Source organism: Pelodiscus sinensis, chromosome 6 (assembly GCF_049634645.1).
Source record: "Pelodiscus sinensis isolate JC-2024 chromosome 6, ASM4963464v1, whole genome shotgun sequence".
Classification (NCBI taxonomy): Eukaryota; Metazoa; Chordata; order Testudines; family Trionychidae; genus Pelodiscus; species Pelodiscus sinensis.
This window is the reverse complement of record NC_134716.1, coordinates 22,785,153-22,799,684: the sequence shown is the minus strand read 5'-3', so window position 1 is coordinate 22,799,684 and position 14,532 is coordinate 22,785,153. Positions and strand designations below refer to the sequence as shown.

Below are 14,532 nucleotides of genomic sequence, written 5' to 3'. Positions count from 1 at the left end.
CATGTATCCAAAAGATTTTTAATTTTTGTTTTGTCTGAACCATTTTGTCACTGTCATTCACAGTTTAGGTCCTGGTTTTCAAGGTTTTATATGCTCTGGGTTGCGGATTCCTAAAAAAAATAAACCTTGTCCTGTGGGGATCATAACTACCCTTAACTACTCTAATCATACTTTCAGTATCATGTGCGGGAGATAGAGCTTTTAGAGGGACTGGACCAACCCTAAGAGATTCACTCACCTAGGTATTTAAAATGAGAACCAGCCTGACAAATTTGCAATCAAAATGGAATCTTACTTCTTCAATATCACTTTCCTGATTAACGCAATATATATATATAAAAGTGAATATGCCAACAAAAAGGTAAAACACATACACATGACTTTTCCCTCTGGGGAGGGATGGAGGAAACCTCACATGACACTGTTAGTCTGCTTGTTTATTTTCAATTCTGGAGTCTCTCAGATAGCATGGTGATGAGCTCAATATAATAACCTGGATAGAAGAAGATAGGATAGGATAGAGAACAAAACCATAGACACAGTCAGATAAATAAACCAGATATCTCTAACAGAAAAAAAAAGTTTACCAACGAGTAATATAATATGTCACTCTTAGCATAAAAATGAAAACACAAATGACTATAAATATATCTGTTTTACTTTTTACCAGACAGCATCCTTTCAATGTGTACTTCCCCCAAAATACTGTTATTATCGCATATTTGGTCTTCTTTCATAGGTTATTCAGGATTCCTGTATAGTGCTTACAGTTATATTGAGGAGAGGGTTCAGAACACTTACATCCTATAAATTCTAATTATGACCTTAGAAAAACCACTTTCCTAGAATACTCAGGGTAAAATCTATCATCTCATTTTTCAAAATAGTGTGACAGTCTTAGAAATGAATAATTAACAGAAGTAAAATGTTATTTATCCTATTAAAGGGGTTTTATTGAAACACTTCTTTGATATCCTAATGGTGTTGGGTAATTTCATGTCCTTTTCATTGATGGGAAAAACTGAGGCCTAGGTAGGTCAGATGATAATTAGCTTGCTCTTATGTAGTGTTTTTCCCATCAGCTGATATTAAGGCACTTCATAAATGATGTTAGTAGCATTATCCATGTTTTACAGATGGAGAAACTGAGGCACAAAGAAGTGAAGTGACTTGCCCAAGCCACCCAAGCTGGTCAGTGCAGTCAGGAACAGAAATGAGTCCCAGTCCACTACTGTATTCACTAAATCAAACAGAGCTTTTCTGATAGAGAGTTAGTGCACAACAAGCTGGGATGTAAATCTACAGCTCATTAATGTACCACACATTACACCCTGCTTACCATGTGCTAAAAATTCTATAGCGCACACTGACCTTATTCTCGTTTCAAAGTGGAGTAGATCAAAGTGCACTAGGGAACTTTTAGTTTATGGCAGGGGTCTCCAACATTTTTAAACACAAGATCACTTTTTTAATTTAAGTGCAATCCAGGATCTACCTCAATCCAAATACCCTTGCCCTGCTTCCTTCGTGCCCCTCTCCGAGGACCTGCCCCTGCTCACTCCATCCTCCCATTCTCCCTCCCTTTCACCAGGCAGGGGCAGAGGGTTGGGGCACAGGCTCTGGTCTTTGGCTAAGGGATCTGGAGTGTGAGGGGGCTCTGAGATGAGCATGGGGCAGGGAGTTGAGGTGTAGGAGGGAGTTCAGGCTCTGTAAGGGAGTTTGGGTGTGGGGGGCTCAGGGCTAGGGCAGGGGTTTAGGGTGTAGAGAGGGGGTACATGACTGGGGCAGGGATTCAGAGCTGGCTCCAGCTGGACACTGCTTACTACAGGTGGCTCTTGGGTGGTGGTGCAGTGGGGCTAAGGCAGGCTCACCCTGTCCTGGCCCTGCACCATTCTCAAAAGCAGCCAGCAAACTCCTTCCATCCCAGGCCCTGTTGTCCCCCTCTCCCCATTCTGTGGAGACCGAATACAGGATGGAAGAAGGGACACCCTGATATCAGCACCCCTCCTCTCCCTTCTCTGCTCTGTACCACAAGCAGGAGCCTCCCCGGGGTGGGGGGAAACTCTTAAGCAAAGGGCAGGAGGCGCGCAGCAGTTGGTGGGAGGGACAGCTGAAGTACAGGCACTTGATAGCCTCTTGGCCAAACCAGTCACTATCACCTGTCAGAGGCTCAAAGATCTACCAGAAGATCCCGATCTACTGGTTGGTGACCACTGGTTTATGGTAACAGGCTCCACAAGGTCTGTTAATTGCATAGCATCTTAGCATGCTGTAAATTCACAGTGCTGTTTTCCACATATTAATTCTCCATATAGACTAACCTAGAACTGCTTAAGAGCACACAAAAAAATCAATACCTGGGAATAGAATCCAGGTTTCTAAATCCCCACTACTGCCTTTTACCACAAAACTATGCTCTCTTTCTTGCATGTGGGTTCTGAATCTTGTCTTTTACATCTAAAAAGATTTGTATTTTATGTAAATGATGTTGTTTATTTTTCCTCTTTGGAAGCTACAGCTTAGATAGCTGAAATGTCAGGCAGATCCTACTACACCACTATCAAACTCTTCTCTAAACCCTGCAGGAGGCAGAATGGAGGAGAGACAAGAAGAGGTAACAACAGGAGAGGTTTTTAAGATAAAAACATTTTTCTCCAGTACAAGTTCAACTGGAAAGCATTTACTGAGAAGTATGGTTTACATTCCTCTCTTCATTTGAGGCTTAAATCTTATTTAAAGAAGATACTAATCTAGAAAGATCAGAGCCTTCTATCTTATGCAAATCATCAGAACTAACTGAGGAATTTGATAGCTGTCTTATTTGAATTACATGATGCTTCTTGCTAGGGTCCTGCACACAAGTCAATATTCATTTATTTCCTACATGCAGTTCTTCAGTTGCAGCAGTAATAGTACTCCTCCTACTGGACAAACAGAAGCAATAATTGCAATCAATCATTTAAACACCATCCCGGCTATGAAGAGCTAAACATGCTACATAATAAACTAACCATGTACTTAAAGGAGACTTTGGTGGTATCACACTGCAATTTCATGTATTCAAGTAGGTGACTTTAACTATTTTCCAACTATTGCCCAGCTTAATAAAATGAAATGAAATCTGGTTTTGGTTTGGTTTCTAAAATCATAAAAATAAAAATGGAAGTCATGCATTGGACACAAAGTTTAAAAATATAGTGCGGTTGATATGTATACAAAGTGCTGAAATATACATTGAACATATTTTCATATTATCCAAACAAAATACTACATGATATTGTGTTCTATACTACTAAAATGGCTTTATTTTCATCCCAATCTTATGGGTTTTGTACTAAGTATACCAAAGAAAAAAATAAAACAAAGTGAAGACATGCAGCCAAAAATTTCACAAGTATTCTTAATGAGACAGGAGAAAACCCTAACTCCAGATGGCCAACTTTTCAAAATGTATTCAGTTTTTGGATTTCATGGTGAATACATGCTCTTATAGATTAATGAAATGAAACCTCTTAATTAAAGCCAGAATTTCCACAAAGAATGCCACTCATGAGAAAGGTAGAAATGCATGCACATCTCTGGGTTGCTGCCATATTAATTTGTATGGAAAGCTTAAAATAATTTTGCAAGTGGTTTGCTTAAAATCTTAATTATGACCAAGTCCTCTTGTGGTTCTTCTGTTACCCAAATGGACGGACATATGATTATGTGACACGTGTGATATGAAATGCTCAGCAATACTATCAGTAGAACCCTACCAAAGTCATGGCCATAAAAACATGTAATGGATCTTGAAATCTGGTCTTCTGTGTACTTTTAGCCTATACAGTACTATACAAACTTCATTCAGAGGCCAGCATGTCTCAAAATGGGGCTCTCTATTCAAAAGAGGTTTGGATAGGATCACAAGTTTATTGTATGGGGGTCATGGTATTACCACCCTTTCTTCTGAGCTTCTGCCTTCTGAGATGAGTCAGGACCCTTAAAGTTACGACACTCTGAAATTTCAGATTTAAATATCTGAAACCATGAAATGTATGACTTTTAAAATCCTATGACGATGAGATTGACCAAATGGATCATGAATTGGTAGGTCCCTAATTATGAGAAATCCACTCCAGTGTCATCTCTCAAGCTGAAATATTGTCTGGACTCTCAAACAAATTATATTTATTTTTTCTTTCATTAATTTCAGCCACCAATCCTGCAGGTGAAAACCAAAAAAGAGCCAAATTCTATCAGCTCGGTATTAGCTTTGTGAAAGCAAATCTGAAACAATAGTAACAGGCTATACATGCGGTCTCTACTAAACAATTGTACACAAAATGTTAACTTGTTTATTTTGTTCGGTTGACATATGGGGTATCAAGGATTAAATTTTAAAAAGTATATGCCTCAATACACATCTGGGCAGTTTATTCGATGCACAAGTGAGTAAAAACATGCTTTTCTGAGACCCTGTGATGACTTAAAACCCCAAACTTGGGATCTGAATGTGCTATTTAGGCAATTAAACTAGACTATGATTATTGTATAATCTGTCTATATGTGTATGCCTCCTAATCTGCCACATTTATTGTATGTACATGCCTAAATATTAAGGATAAACAGTTTTCTAGTCGTGCAGAAAAAACAAAATTTATAAATACATTTAATATACTGAACTATACACACACACACACTTGATATTATTTTTAGAAAACTAAAAGAAAGAGATATGTAAACATTTCAAGATAGTTAATTCTTAAAAAATATTGTGTCAATTTTGGAAGGCCTGAACATGACAAAAATTACATGATTTCCCTCTATTCTGCCTCTTCTCCAAAAATCAAATAGTTTTCCTTTAAAAAAGGAAAGCTGAAAACCTAAGACTTGAGTAAATCAACTAAATGGAATGCAAATACTTAAATGAAAATAACTAAATTATAAATATTCTGTTGATAGTATTTAAAAGGCTCCTATACAAAAGGAGGAAATACTCAAAAGCCATTAAAATACATTGCCAGACACATTTCAACTGTAAATTGTTGGCACCAGTCAAAGATTTTTACCTTAGAAAAATAAATTTGCTTTACTACATTGTAAAGTGTCAATTCTGAAGTTCATATGCATATCCTCTGCAGCCAATGGGAATTCTATTTGTAGGAGGCCTTAAGTGAGTATGCATTTAATGGGCATTATAGATTGCTGTACAAATTATAACTGCATTTGCAATATAAAATAAGTGGAATCTATGTTATAACACCCTTCAGTAATTTAAAACTCAAATTCTTAAAACCAGTGTACTATTCCTAGTTTTTTTTTCTTAACGGTTTGCATCATAGCAAACTGTTCATATGTTTGCTGATGATACTAAACTGTTGTAGATTATACTAACTATCTGCTCAAGATAGTTAAGACCAAAGCAAATTGTGAAGAGCTTCAAAAGAATCTCATAACACTAGATGACTGGGCAACAAAATGGCAGACGAATTTTCATGTTGATAAATTCAAAGTAATGCATATTGGAAAACATAATCCCAGTTATATGTATAAAATTATGGGGACGGAATTATCTATTACCACTCAAGAGAAAGATCTTGAGATCATTGTGGATAGTTCTCTGAAAACATCCACTCAATGTGCAGGAGCAGTTAAAAAAGCAAACAGAAAATTAGGAATCATTAAAAAAAGGGATAGAGAATAAGAAAGAGAATATCTTATTGCCTCTATATAAATCTACGATACGCCCACATTTTGAATACTGCATGAAGATGTGGTTACCTCATCTCAAAAAAGGATATCTTGGCACTGGAAAAAGTTCAGAAAAGGACAACAAAAATGATTGGGGATTTGGAATGACTGCCATATGAGGAAATATTAAAAAGACTGGGACTTTTCATCTTAGAAAAGAGGAGACTAAGAGAGGATATGAGAGAGGTTGTTAAAATCATGACTAGTGTTGAGAAAGTAAAGTTATTTACTTTTTCCCATAACACAAGTAGTAGGGGTCATCAAATGAAAATAACAGGTAGCAGGTTTAAAAACAAACAAAATGAAGTATTTCTTCACACAATGCATAGTCAACCTGTGGAACTCCTTGCAAGAGGACATTGTGAAGTCCAGAACTTTAAGAGGGTTAAAAAAAGAACTAATTAAATTCATGGAGGATAGCTCCATCAATAGCTATTAGCCAAGAAGTTTAGGAATGAGGTTCCTAGTCTCTGTTTGTCAGAAGCTGGGAATGAGCAACAGGGGATGGAGCACTTGGTGATGACCTGTTCCCTCTGGGGCACCTGTCATTGGCACTGTCGGAGGACAGGATACTGGGATAGATGGACCTTTGGTCTGACCCAGTATGGCCATTCTTATGTGAGCAGTATAAAATACTTTACATAAAATAGGGGCACATCTACAGTTTATGTTAAGTTATCCATGCTCTTTCGACTTCAATAGAATTACAGCAATTTACTCCAACTGAGGCCAAGACAACATCTGTTTCAGACAGCTAAGCATTAAACCTATTTTACAGGTAATGAAGTGACCCAGTAAAACTAAAACTGCTTATTCTCTAAGCAGTCTATATTTTAGGGAATTTGTTCTCTTCGTTTTATTGACTTTAAAAAGCATATACTATCAAAAAAACAAGGCTATATAAGCAAAGGAGACAAATAACTAGCTGCATATAAGCACTGAGACCTTAAGAATTTTAAAGCATATGAACTTAGATATATTCACATTTGTGATAGAAAACCCAATTTTTGATTAATTTAGTTTAAGATTGAAAATCTATTTTGAGAGAACATCCATCATTATATTATAAATAAGGCAAAATATTTTCAAAGTGATCTACAAAACCCCCCAAATTTCACTAGGAAGTACTCACCAGCAGTAAGATGGGTATTTCAACATGTTAATACATGTTGTCTTACGCTTAGCACATTTTACCCCTTCTTGCATGCCCAAAGAGTATAGGTTCCCTAATCTGCCAGTTCATATCTGATGCTTCACCTCTGCCAGTACTTCACTAAGGACATCACATTATCACAGATCAACATGGAAGAATAGAGGATGCTTATAAAGGTAAGCTCTAGTCTTTTCCAATACTGTGCCTCTTGAAGAAAATTTAATATTCTTACATTTTATCATTTAGGATACAAAATAAGATAACTTTTAAGTTTCCATTAGGGATGTTAATCTGCAGGGTTTTTTGGTAAACATGTAACAGCTGAAATTTTCAGTGGTTACATGTTTACACATGTGGACAGTGCTTTTTTTGTGACAGTACTGCCCAGTACTCAGTACTGGCATCTCCAGATTCAGTACCAACACCTCCAATCAGAGCTCAACAACTTTTCCCCCGGAGTACTGGCACCATTTTTAATTTTTTTTTAAAAAAAGCACTGCATGAGGAAGGGGAAGGTGGTTCTGGGGAAGCTAGCTCCACAGGAACTGGTATGCATGTGTAGCCAGCTTAAAAGCTGACTCCCAACGAGAACCAGCTCCTGCCTATTTCCCCTCCTCCCGCTAAGTGCTGCCACCTCTGTTACTGCTGCGGGGGGAGGGGGGAGGAAGAGGCGGGCAGAACCTTGTGAAGGTTAATCGATGAGCCCAGACTCATTGGTTAACCGTTTAAACATATGCACTAACACATCCTTAGTTTCCATACCTCATTATATGTACCTTTTTCATCCAAAGTAAGTAAATTATTTTATGCCTGGGCTCCCCCATATAGTAAATGTAGGAGAAGCTTTTCAAGAAACTCAGAAGTTATTTGGAGGGAAAAAATCTAACATTTGTAGATCACTTTTAAAGAAGATTAATTGTTTTTGTCCCTATTTTACAAGGTTTGTCACAAAAGGGAGTTTCTGACCTCGTGCAGTAATGAGCGTTCTTCGAGATGTGTGTCCCCGTGGGTGCTCCACTCTAGGTGAAGGGTCGCCCTGAGCCGCAGATCGGAGCTTTGTACAGCAGTTTCTCCTGTTGAGCCACGCATGCCCAGGAGGCGTCTCGAGCCCGTCCCGCCTTCTGAGGAACGCGGCTCAACCCCCTCCCTTTCAGTTCCTCGTCTCCGCCCGAGTAATTTCGACTCCGAGGAGAGGAGAGGTAGGGAGGGTCGTGGACCACCCACGGGGACACACACCTCGAAGAACACTCGTTACTGCACGAGGTGAGTAACTCCCTTTTCTTCTTCAAGTAGTGTCCCCGGGGGTGCTCCACTCTAGGTGACTACAAAGCAGTATTCAATGTATGGCTGGAGGGAGCCAGAGTCATTGTTTGGCAGTGGTAGAGAGCACTGCTGTGGCAACTGCTGAATCACTCTTGAGTTGTGGAAGAATAGCGTAGTGTTTCGCAAAAGTATGGTCTGAAGACCATGTTGCTGCCTGGTAAATTTCTCTTAAGGGGACATTGCCCAGAAAGGCTGTAGAGGCAGCCGTGGCCCGGGTGGAATGCGCTTGTGGTGCATGCTGTAACGGTCTATTGCCCAGAGAGTGGCATTTGATTATACATGCTGATATCCACTTTGAGATTCGTTGCAATGATATTGGTGTCCCTTTGGATCGTTCAGTGATGGAAATAAAATGTCTTTCAGATTTACGAAATGGTTTTGTTCTTTCTAGGAAGAAGGCCAGAGCCCTCCGGATGTCCAGAGTATGTAGGGTGGCATCTCTCTGTGAAGAATGCGGTTTCGGGAAAAAGGTAGGTAATACGATCGGTTTGTTGATGTGGAATTCCGTACAGACCTTAGGCAGGAACGTCGGGGGGGAGAGGGGGGAGTCTAAGTATGACCCTATCCTTTGTGAAAACTGTGTAAGGAAGTTCCGACATTAGTGCTGCAAGCTCACTCACCCTTCTGATGGAGGTGATGGCTAAGAGGAAGCAGACTTTCATAAAAAGGAAGGGCAGTGGTATTGTTGCCAATGGTTCAAAAGGAGGTCTGGTGAGGTAGTCCAAAATGAGATTTAGGTCTCACAAGGGAGGTGGGGGACTTATATGGTGGGTTCACATTTTGAAGTCCCTTGAGGAACCTCTTCGTGATAGGATGGTTAAAAATGGAGAAGCCATCCACCGAGGTATGAAATGCTGCTATCGCAGAGAGATGTACTCATGGAACGAAGTGTACCGGTAGTTCGGAATAGGAAGCCTAATCTGAACTACCTAGTTCATGCCGCGTGTAGCCGTGGGCACGGAGTCTGAACTAGCGGACATTTAAAAATGGCGGCGCCCGGCAATATGCAAATGAAACCTGGGAAATTCAAATCCCGGGCTTCATTTGCAACTCCGGTTGCCTACATTAACCACCCTAGTTCAAACTAGGGTGGTAGTGTAGACATACCCTTAGAGAAGAAATTGACAGTCCTGATGCTTTAAGGTCCATAATGTAGTCTAGGATGGTATTCAGGGGAGAGACACGGGGTTCCACTTTGGCTCATTGACACCAGTGAGAGAATCGTACCCATTTCTGCTGGTAGGTTTTTCAAGTGGATTGCCTCCTGCTATGGAGGAGGATGTCTTTTACTTGCTGCGAGCAGCGGTCTTCTATCTCTGAGAACCAGAAAGAAGCCACGCCTGAAGATGCAGGGTATGGAGTTGTGGATGTAGTATCATGCCATTGTCCTGAGATAGTAGGTCTATCTGGTATGGTAGTGGATGGGGAGGCTGGACCGCTAGCTTGTGAAGGTATGGGTACCAGGTTTGGCAAGACCATGATGGGGTAATCAGGATGACTAGGGCTTTGTCTCTCAGGATTTTGCGTAGGACTCTTGGGATCAGAGGTATGGGGGGGGGAGGGAGGTGTAATGTAGGGGGGCTGCCCATTTGATTAGGAAGGCATCCCCCAGAGAGTGCTTGCCAAGTCCCGCACGTGAGCAGAATTGGGGACATTTGATATTCTGGGCCGAAGCGAAGAGGTCTATAGATGGCCATCCCCACTGGTGGAAAACTGAGTTTGTGACCTCCGTATGTAATTCCCATTCATGGTCTAAGGTGAAGTTTCGACTGAGGGAGTCCACTCTGGTATTGTTCACCTCTGGCAGGTAGGATGCTATTAGAGTGACCTGGTTGTGGATGCACGAATTCCAGAGGCAAATAGCCTCCGTGCATAGGGAGCGGGAGCGGGAGCGGGCTCCGCCCTGTCTGTTTATGTAGGACATCATGCAAATATTGTCTATTAGGATGCGAACTGTGTGATTGGCGATGTCAGAAGCAAAGTGTGCGCAAGTATTCCTTACTGCTCATAATTTGAGAAGATTGATGTGCAGGAGTGTCTCGTTTGGGGACCACGTGCCCTGAACTTCACGGCTGTCCATATGTGCACCCCAGCCGAGGAGGGAAGCATCCGTGGTGATTTGGATAGTGGGTTCGGTTTGTTGGAATGGGACCCCCGCCAGAAGATTGTTTGGCGCAGTCCACCATCGTAGGAATGCAAGCACGTTTGGTGGGATAGTAACCCTTTTGCTTCGAGGATATCGTGGTGGGATGTAAACGATCGCCTTGCAGGCCCTCGACCAAATGTTCAAATTTGCTGCTTAGACGGTTGAGTAGCTGATGGGCAGGCTTGGTTGGGTCGCCTTCTGGGACCTCACTATCTTGGTCTGGTGTCTTCATAAGGCCTCTGTGGTCGATTGTATTGCCCATATTGGTATCGATTATATGAATTATATGGGGTGTATCACCTGCGTTTATAGGGTGGTGTGTATACGCCTAACGTGCGAAGTGTGGACTTAGAATTTTTGCTGTTGTGGAGCATTTCATCTGTAGTGGCTGCAAATAACTTTTGCTTGTCAAATGGCAAGTCTTCCACTTTGGGCTGGAGTTCGCGGGGAACTCCAGACGACTGGAGCCAAGAAGCTCTATGCATCACCACCGCTGTAGCTGTAACTTGGGCTGTAGTGTCAGCTACATCCATTGCCGTATGGAGAGCAGTGCGGGCGATCATATGGCCCTCATGAACTATTGATTTCAAGATGGGTCTTTTGGAGTGGGGGAGGTGTGGCATTAGTTCTCCCAGTTTTGAGTAGTTGTCAAAGTCGTGATTTGCTAAGAGAGCAGAGTAATTTTGATATTCTGAGTTGTAGAGTGGAAAAGGAGTATATTTTCTTGCTAAAGGAGTCCAACTTTTTGTGGTCCTTGTCTGCATTGCCCGTCCTACATTGTAGAAGCTTCGCTCGTTGTTGTGCTGAGTCCACGACTAGTGAGTTAGGTTGTGGGTGAGTGAAGAGAAAGTCGTTGTCTTTTGAGGGGACAAAGTACTTTCTGTCAATTTTCTTATTAGTTGGTTGAATGGATGCAGGTGTCTTCCACAGGTCTTCTGAGGTCTCCATTATTGCCTCGTCTATGGGCAGGGCAATCTTGCCATGTAGGGTGATGTAGCGGGCTTCCCGCTCCACCACAGCGCCCCTGCCGTCTGTTCGGGGAATTAGATCTGCCGGCAGGTGGCGTGGTCTTTTCAGGACACTGCCCTTTGGCAATGTCCACACTAGCCTGAGCTTTTCCCCCCTTCCGGGGGACGGTTGGTTGTAGGTCGGCAGGCCTTTGGAAGGCGGTTCCTCCGCCCCTGATACAATGGGTGGCTAGTCCGCCCTATGGCCCTACCGTGCCTTAAAATAGTCTGTGTCTATGAGTCTATTTCCGGCCTTATTTCAGGTCGGGGTGAGAGACAATAGTTCAGGTGCCCGGCCTTGCTTCAGGCCCGGGCCACTGGGGAAGAAATTCTCTGTATATTCAAGTCTCTTAACTCAGTTATGAGGACAGCAGTCCTAGTCCTGGCCCTTTTAAAGGTCCGGTCCGGATCCTGGCCGGGTACCAAAACACCATACGGAAGCCCAGGCCCTCAAGCAGGGCAGGGCAGCGGAGCACCGTGTGCAAGACCGGGCCCTCAAGCAGGGCGGGGTGGCAAAACACAGTAAGCTGAGCCCAGGCCCTTGGTACAGGGCGGGGCAGCTAATTAACAATGGCGGCCAGGACCTAGTGCAAGGCGTGGCCGCAAACAAACACACAGGTTTGTAGAAGCTCCTAGTTCAGGAGCCGGGCAGGTAGTGCACCTGCAGCGGTGGCGAGGGGAGGAGACTGCCACCCGATTAGTGGGTGGTGGGGATGGGGGCGGCGCAGGCCCACCCACTCCACTGCACCCCGGCCCAGGGCCCTGATTGCAGCAGTGCAGCTGCTACTGGCTCAGCAGGGGCTCCAGCCCGCAACTTGCTGGACTAGGGCTGCTCTCAGCCCGTGCTACCCCCTGGGCCACTTCTTGTCTCCCCCTTCGCTGGTACCTGTACCTCCAGCAGGTCTGTCAGGGAGGCGAAGCGCTGTCGTCCCAGCAGTATCCGATCGGCCCAATCCAGGGGGTCAAGGGGTTGGAACTCTGCAGCGTCCCGCGGGTTTGCTTGGCCCCGGCGTTCCAGTACCCATCGGGATTCCAGCTGGTCCAGCGGCTCGGGCCAGTCCTCGGGGTCCACAGGAGGTTCGGCTGGCTGGCTTGGCCAGGCCTCCGTAGCCCTGGCAGGGAAGCCTTGGCTGGCCTCCGGGGAGGCCGCTAAGGGCGGTCTAGGCCCGGTCTTAGCCTCCCCCGGCAGGAGCTCTGGACAGGCCTCCGTCTCCTTCAGAGGCTGGCCTATGACTGAGCTCCCCGGCGGCCTTCTTATACTCCTAGCCCCGCCCTTTGACTTCCGGTCAGGTGAGGGGGCGGGGCTAGGCTGGGCCCAAAATGGCTCCCCGAGGGGTTTCTCCGCCTCTGGCTCAGTGGGTGGCCACTCTACCCCACTACACTTGGGATGTAGATTCTTTAGCAATTGGTACTGTTTCTTCTGCACCTCTTGCAGGGAGACATTCTGGCTTGTCGCTACTCTCTTGAATAGTTCTTGGAACTGTTTTAGATTGTCAATTGTTCCAGTGTCTGATGGTACTACGGCATCATCTGGTTGTGCATCAAGGGCATCAGAGTGTGTGACGTTTACTGACTGAGCATCTAAGTCATTGTCTGAGATTCGTTCCGCCTCGTCCTCCGAAAGACTTGCTGGAGGTAGGCGCTGTGGCCGAGGTAAGCTTCCCCGGGATGCGGTGGAGCGAAGTGGGGAGCGGTGTCCATATGGCTCCCAGTGTTCCCACGGTCCCCATTGCGGTGGATAAGGTGGAGGTGGGTAAGGCCAGTATGGGTGCCATGGGCTATGTTGTGGTGGAGCCCTATAATGGTGGGAGTGAGACTTCCCAGGTGATGGATGTCGTGAGGAATAGACAGTGTGGAGGTCATCATCAGGAAGGGGAGCGTCCTGAAGAGATAACGGTGATATCGACCTGGGAGGGGATTGCCTTGATGGAGACCTCCCAGGAGAGTAAGAAGTAGAGAGCAGGCAGGGATATTGATGCCTGCTGTGTGGATCAGTCTCTCGCTGGGGCTGATCCCCAGCAGTCTCATTTGGCTGCTTGTCTGGCTGTGGCAGGACCAGCGGAGCATCAGCTGGTGCCAGCGGCTTTGGAGGCTGCCCATCCTTTTGCTGCGGTGCCGTGACTTTAATCGGCGCCGCAGCTTTAAGCCGTGCTATAGCTTTTGGCGCTGCAGAGGCTTGAAGCGGCGCCAGGACTGGAAGCAGTGACGCGGTTTGAAGCGGCACCGCCGTTTGAAGTGGTGCCGGCTTTTCCTGCCGTGCCGGCTGCTTAGAGCGCTCCCGGGGCCACTCAGCTGTTGCACACCCCGATGCCGGCACGGAGTGGGAGGATCGCCCTGAAGCCATAGTGGCAGGGGTCTTCCCAGCCTGGTGTGCCTCTCCTCTACGTTTGGGAGAGGAAGAGGCTGGAAGGGAGCAGGATGGTGAGGCTCTCGCTCTCACTTCATTCCTGGAAGTCAGGGGAGGCTCTTGTCGCGCTGTAGGTTGTAAAGCTTTTCAAATAGAATCATTCCGAGGCGGAGCTCTCAATCTTTTCTGGCTCTTGCCGTCAGGGAATTACAATGGGTACAGTTGTGGGGAGAGTGAGTCTCCCCCAGACAGCGTATGCAGTTTGAGTGACCATCTGAAGCCAGCATCGGGTCCCGGCACTGACCGCATTTTTTAAAGCCTGAGGAGCCACACACGACGAACTCTCTCCTCCTTCAGCTTATTGTATTTATCTTTTATACTGTTATTTTAGTATGTCTTTGTGTGTGGGTTTTTTTTTCCGGTTTCCTTTTTTAATGTCTTTATGTGTCTCTTGCTTTGACAGCCAGGAGAACGCTGGTTCACCGGAGTCCCGGTTTGAGGTGAATTCAAGCCCCCCCGAGGGGGGATTTAATGAAGTCTATTTTTCCTATTTCTAGTTTTTTTGGGTTTTTTTTGAAAGAAACAAGGAGAGACTAACATGGATTAGAACAGGAGAAAATAACTATGCTAAATAAATAAAGGTAAAGTAGTCAGATAGTCTGACAGGAAGCTCCTGTTTGCTCCATCCGCTGAGGAGGGCGGTTAAAGAGGACCTGAAAGGGAGGGGGTTGAGCCGCGCTCCTCAGGAGGTGGGAAGGGCTCGAGACGCCTCCAGGGCATGCGTGGCTCAACAGGGGAAACTGTTGTACAAAGCTCCGATCTG

The 14,532-nt window shown here is 44.6% G+C and overlaps 1 protein-coding gene across 4 annotated transcripts in view; it reads right to left on the bottom strand.

The window, feature by feature from the left end:
• ZDHHC21 (zDHHC palmitoyltransferase 21) overlaps positions 1-14,532 on the bottom strand; it is a 91,616-nt gene that overhangs the window by 49,457 nt on the left and 27,627 nt on the right. The window lies entirely within an intron of this gene.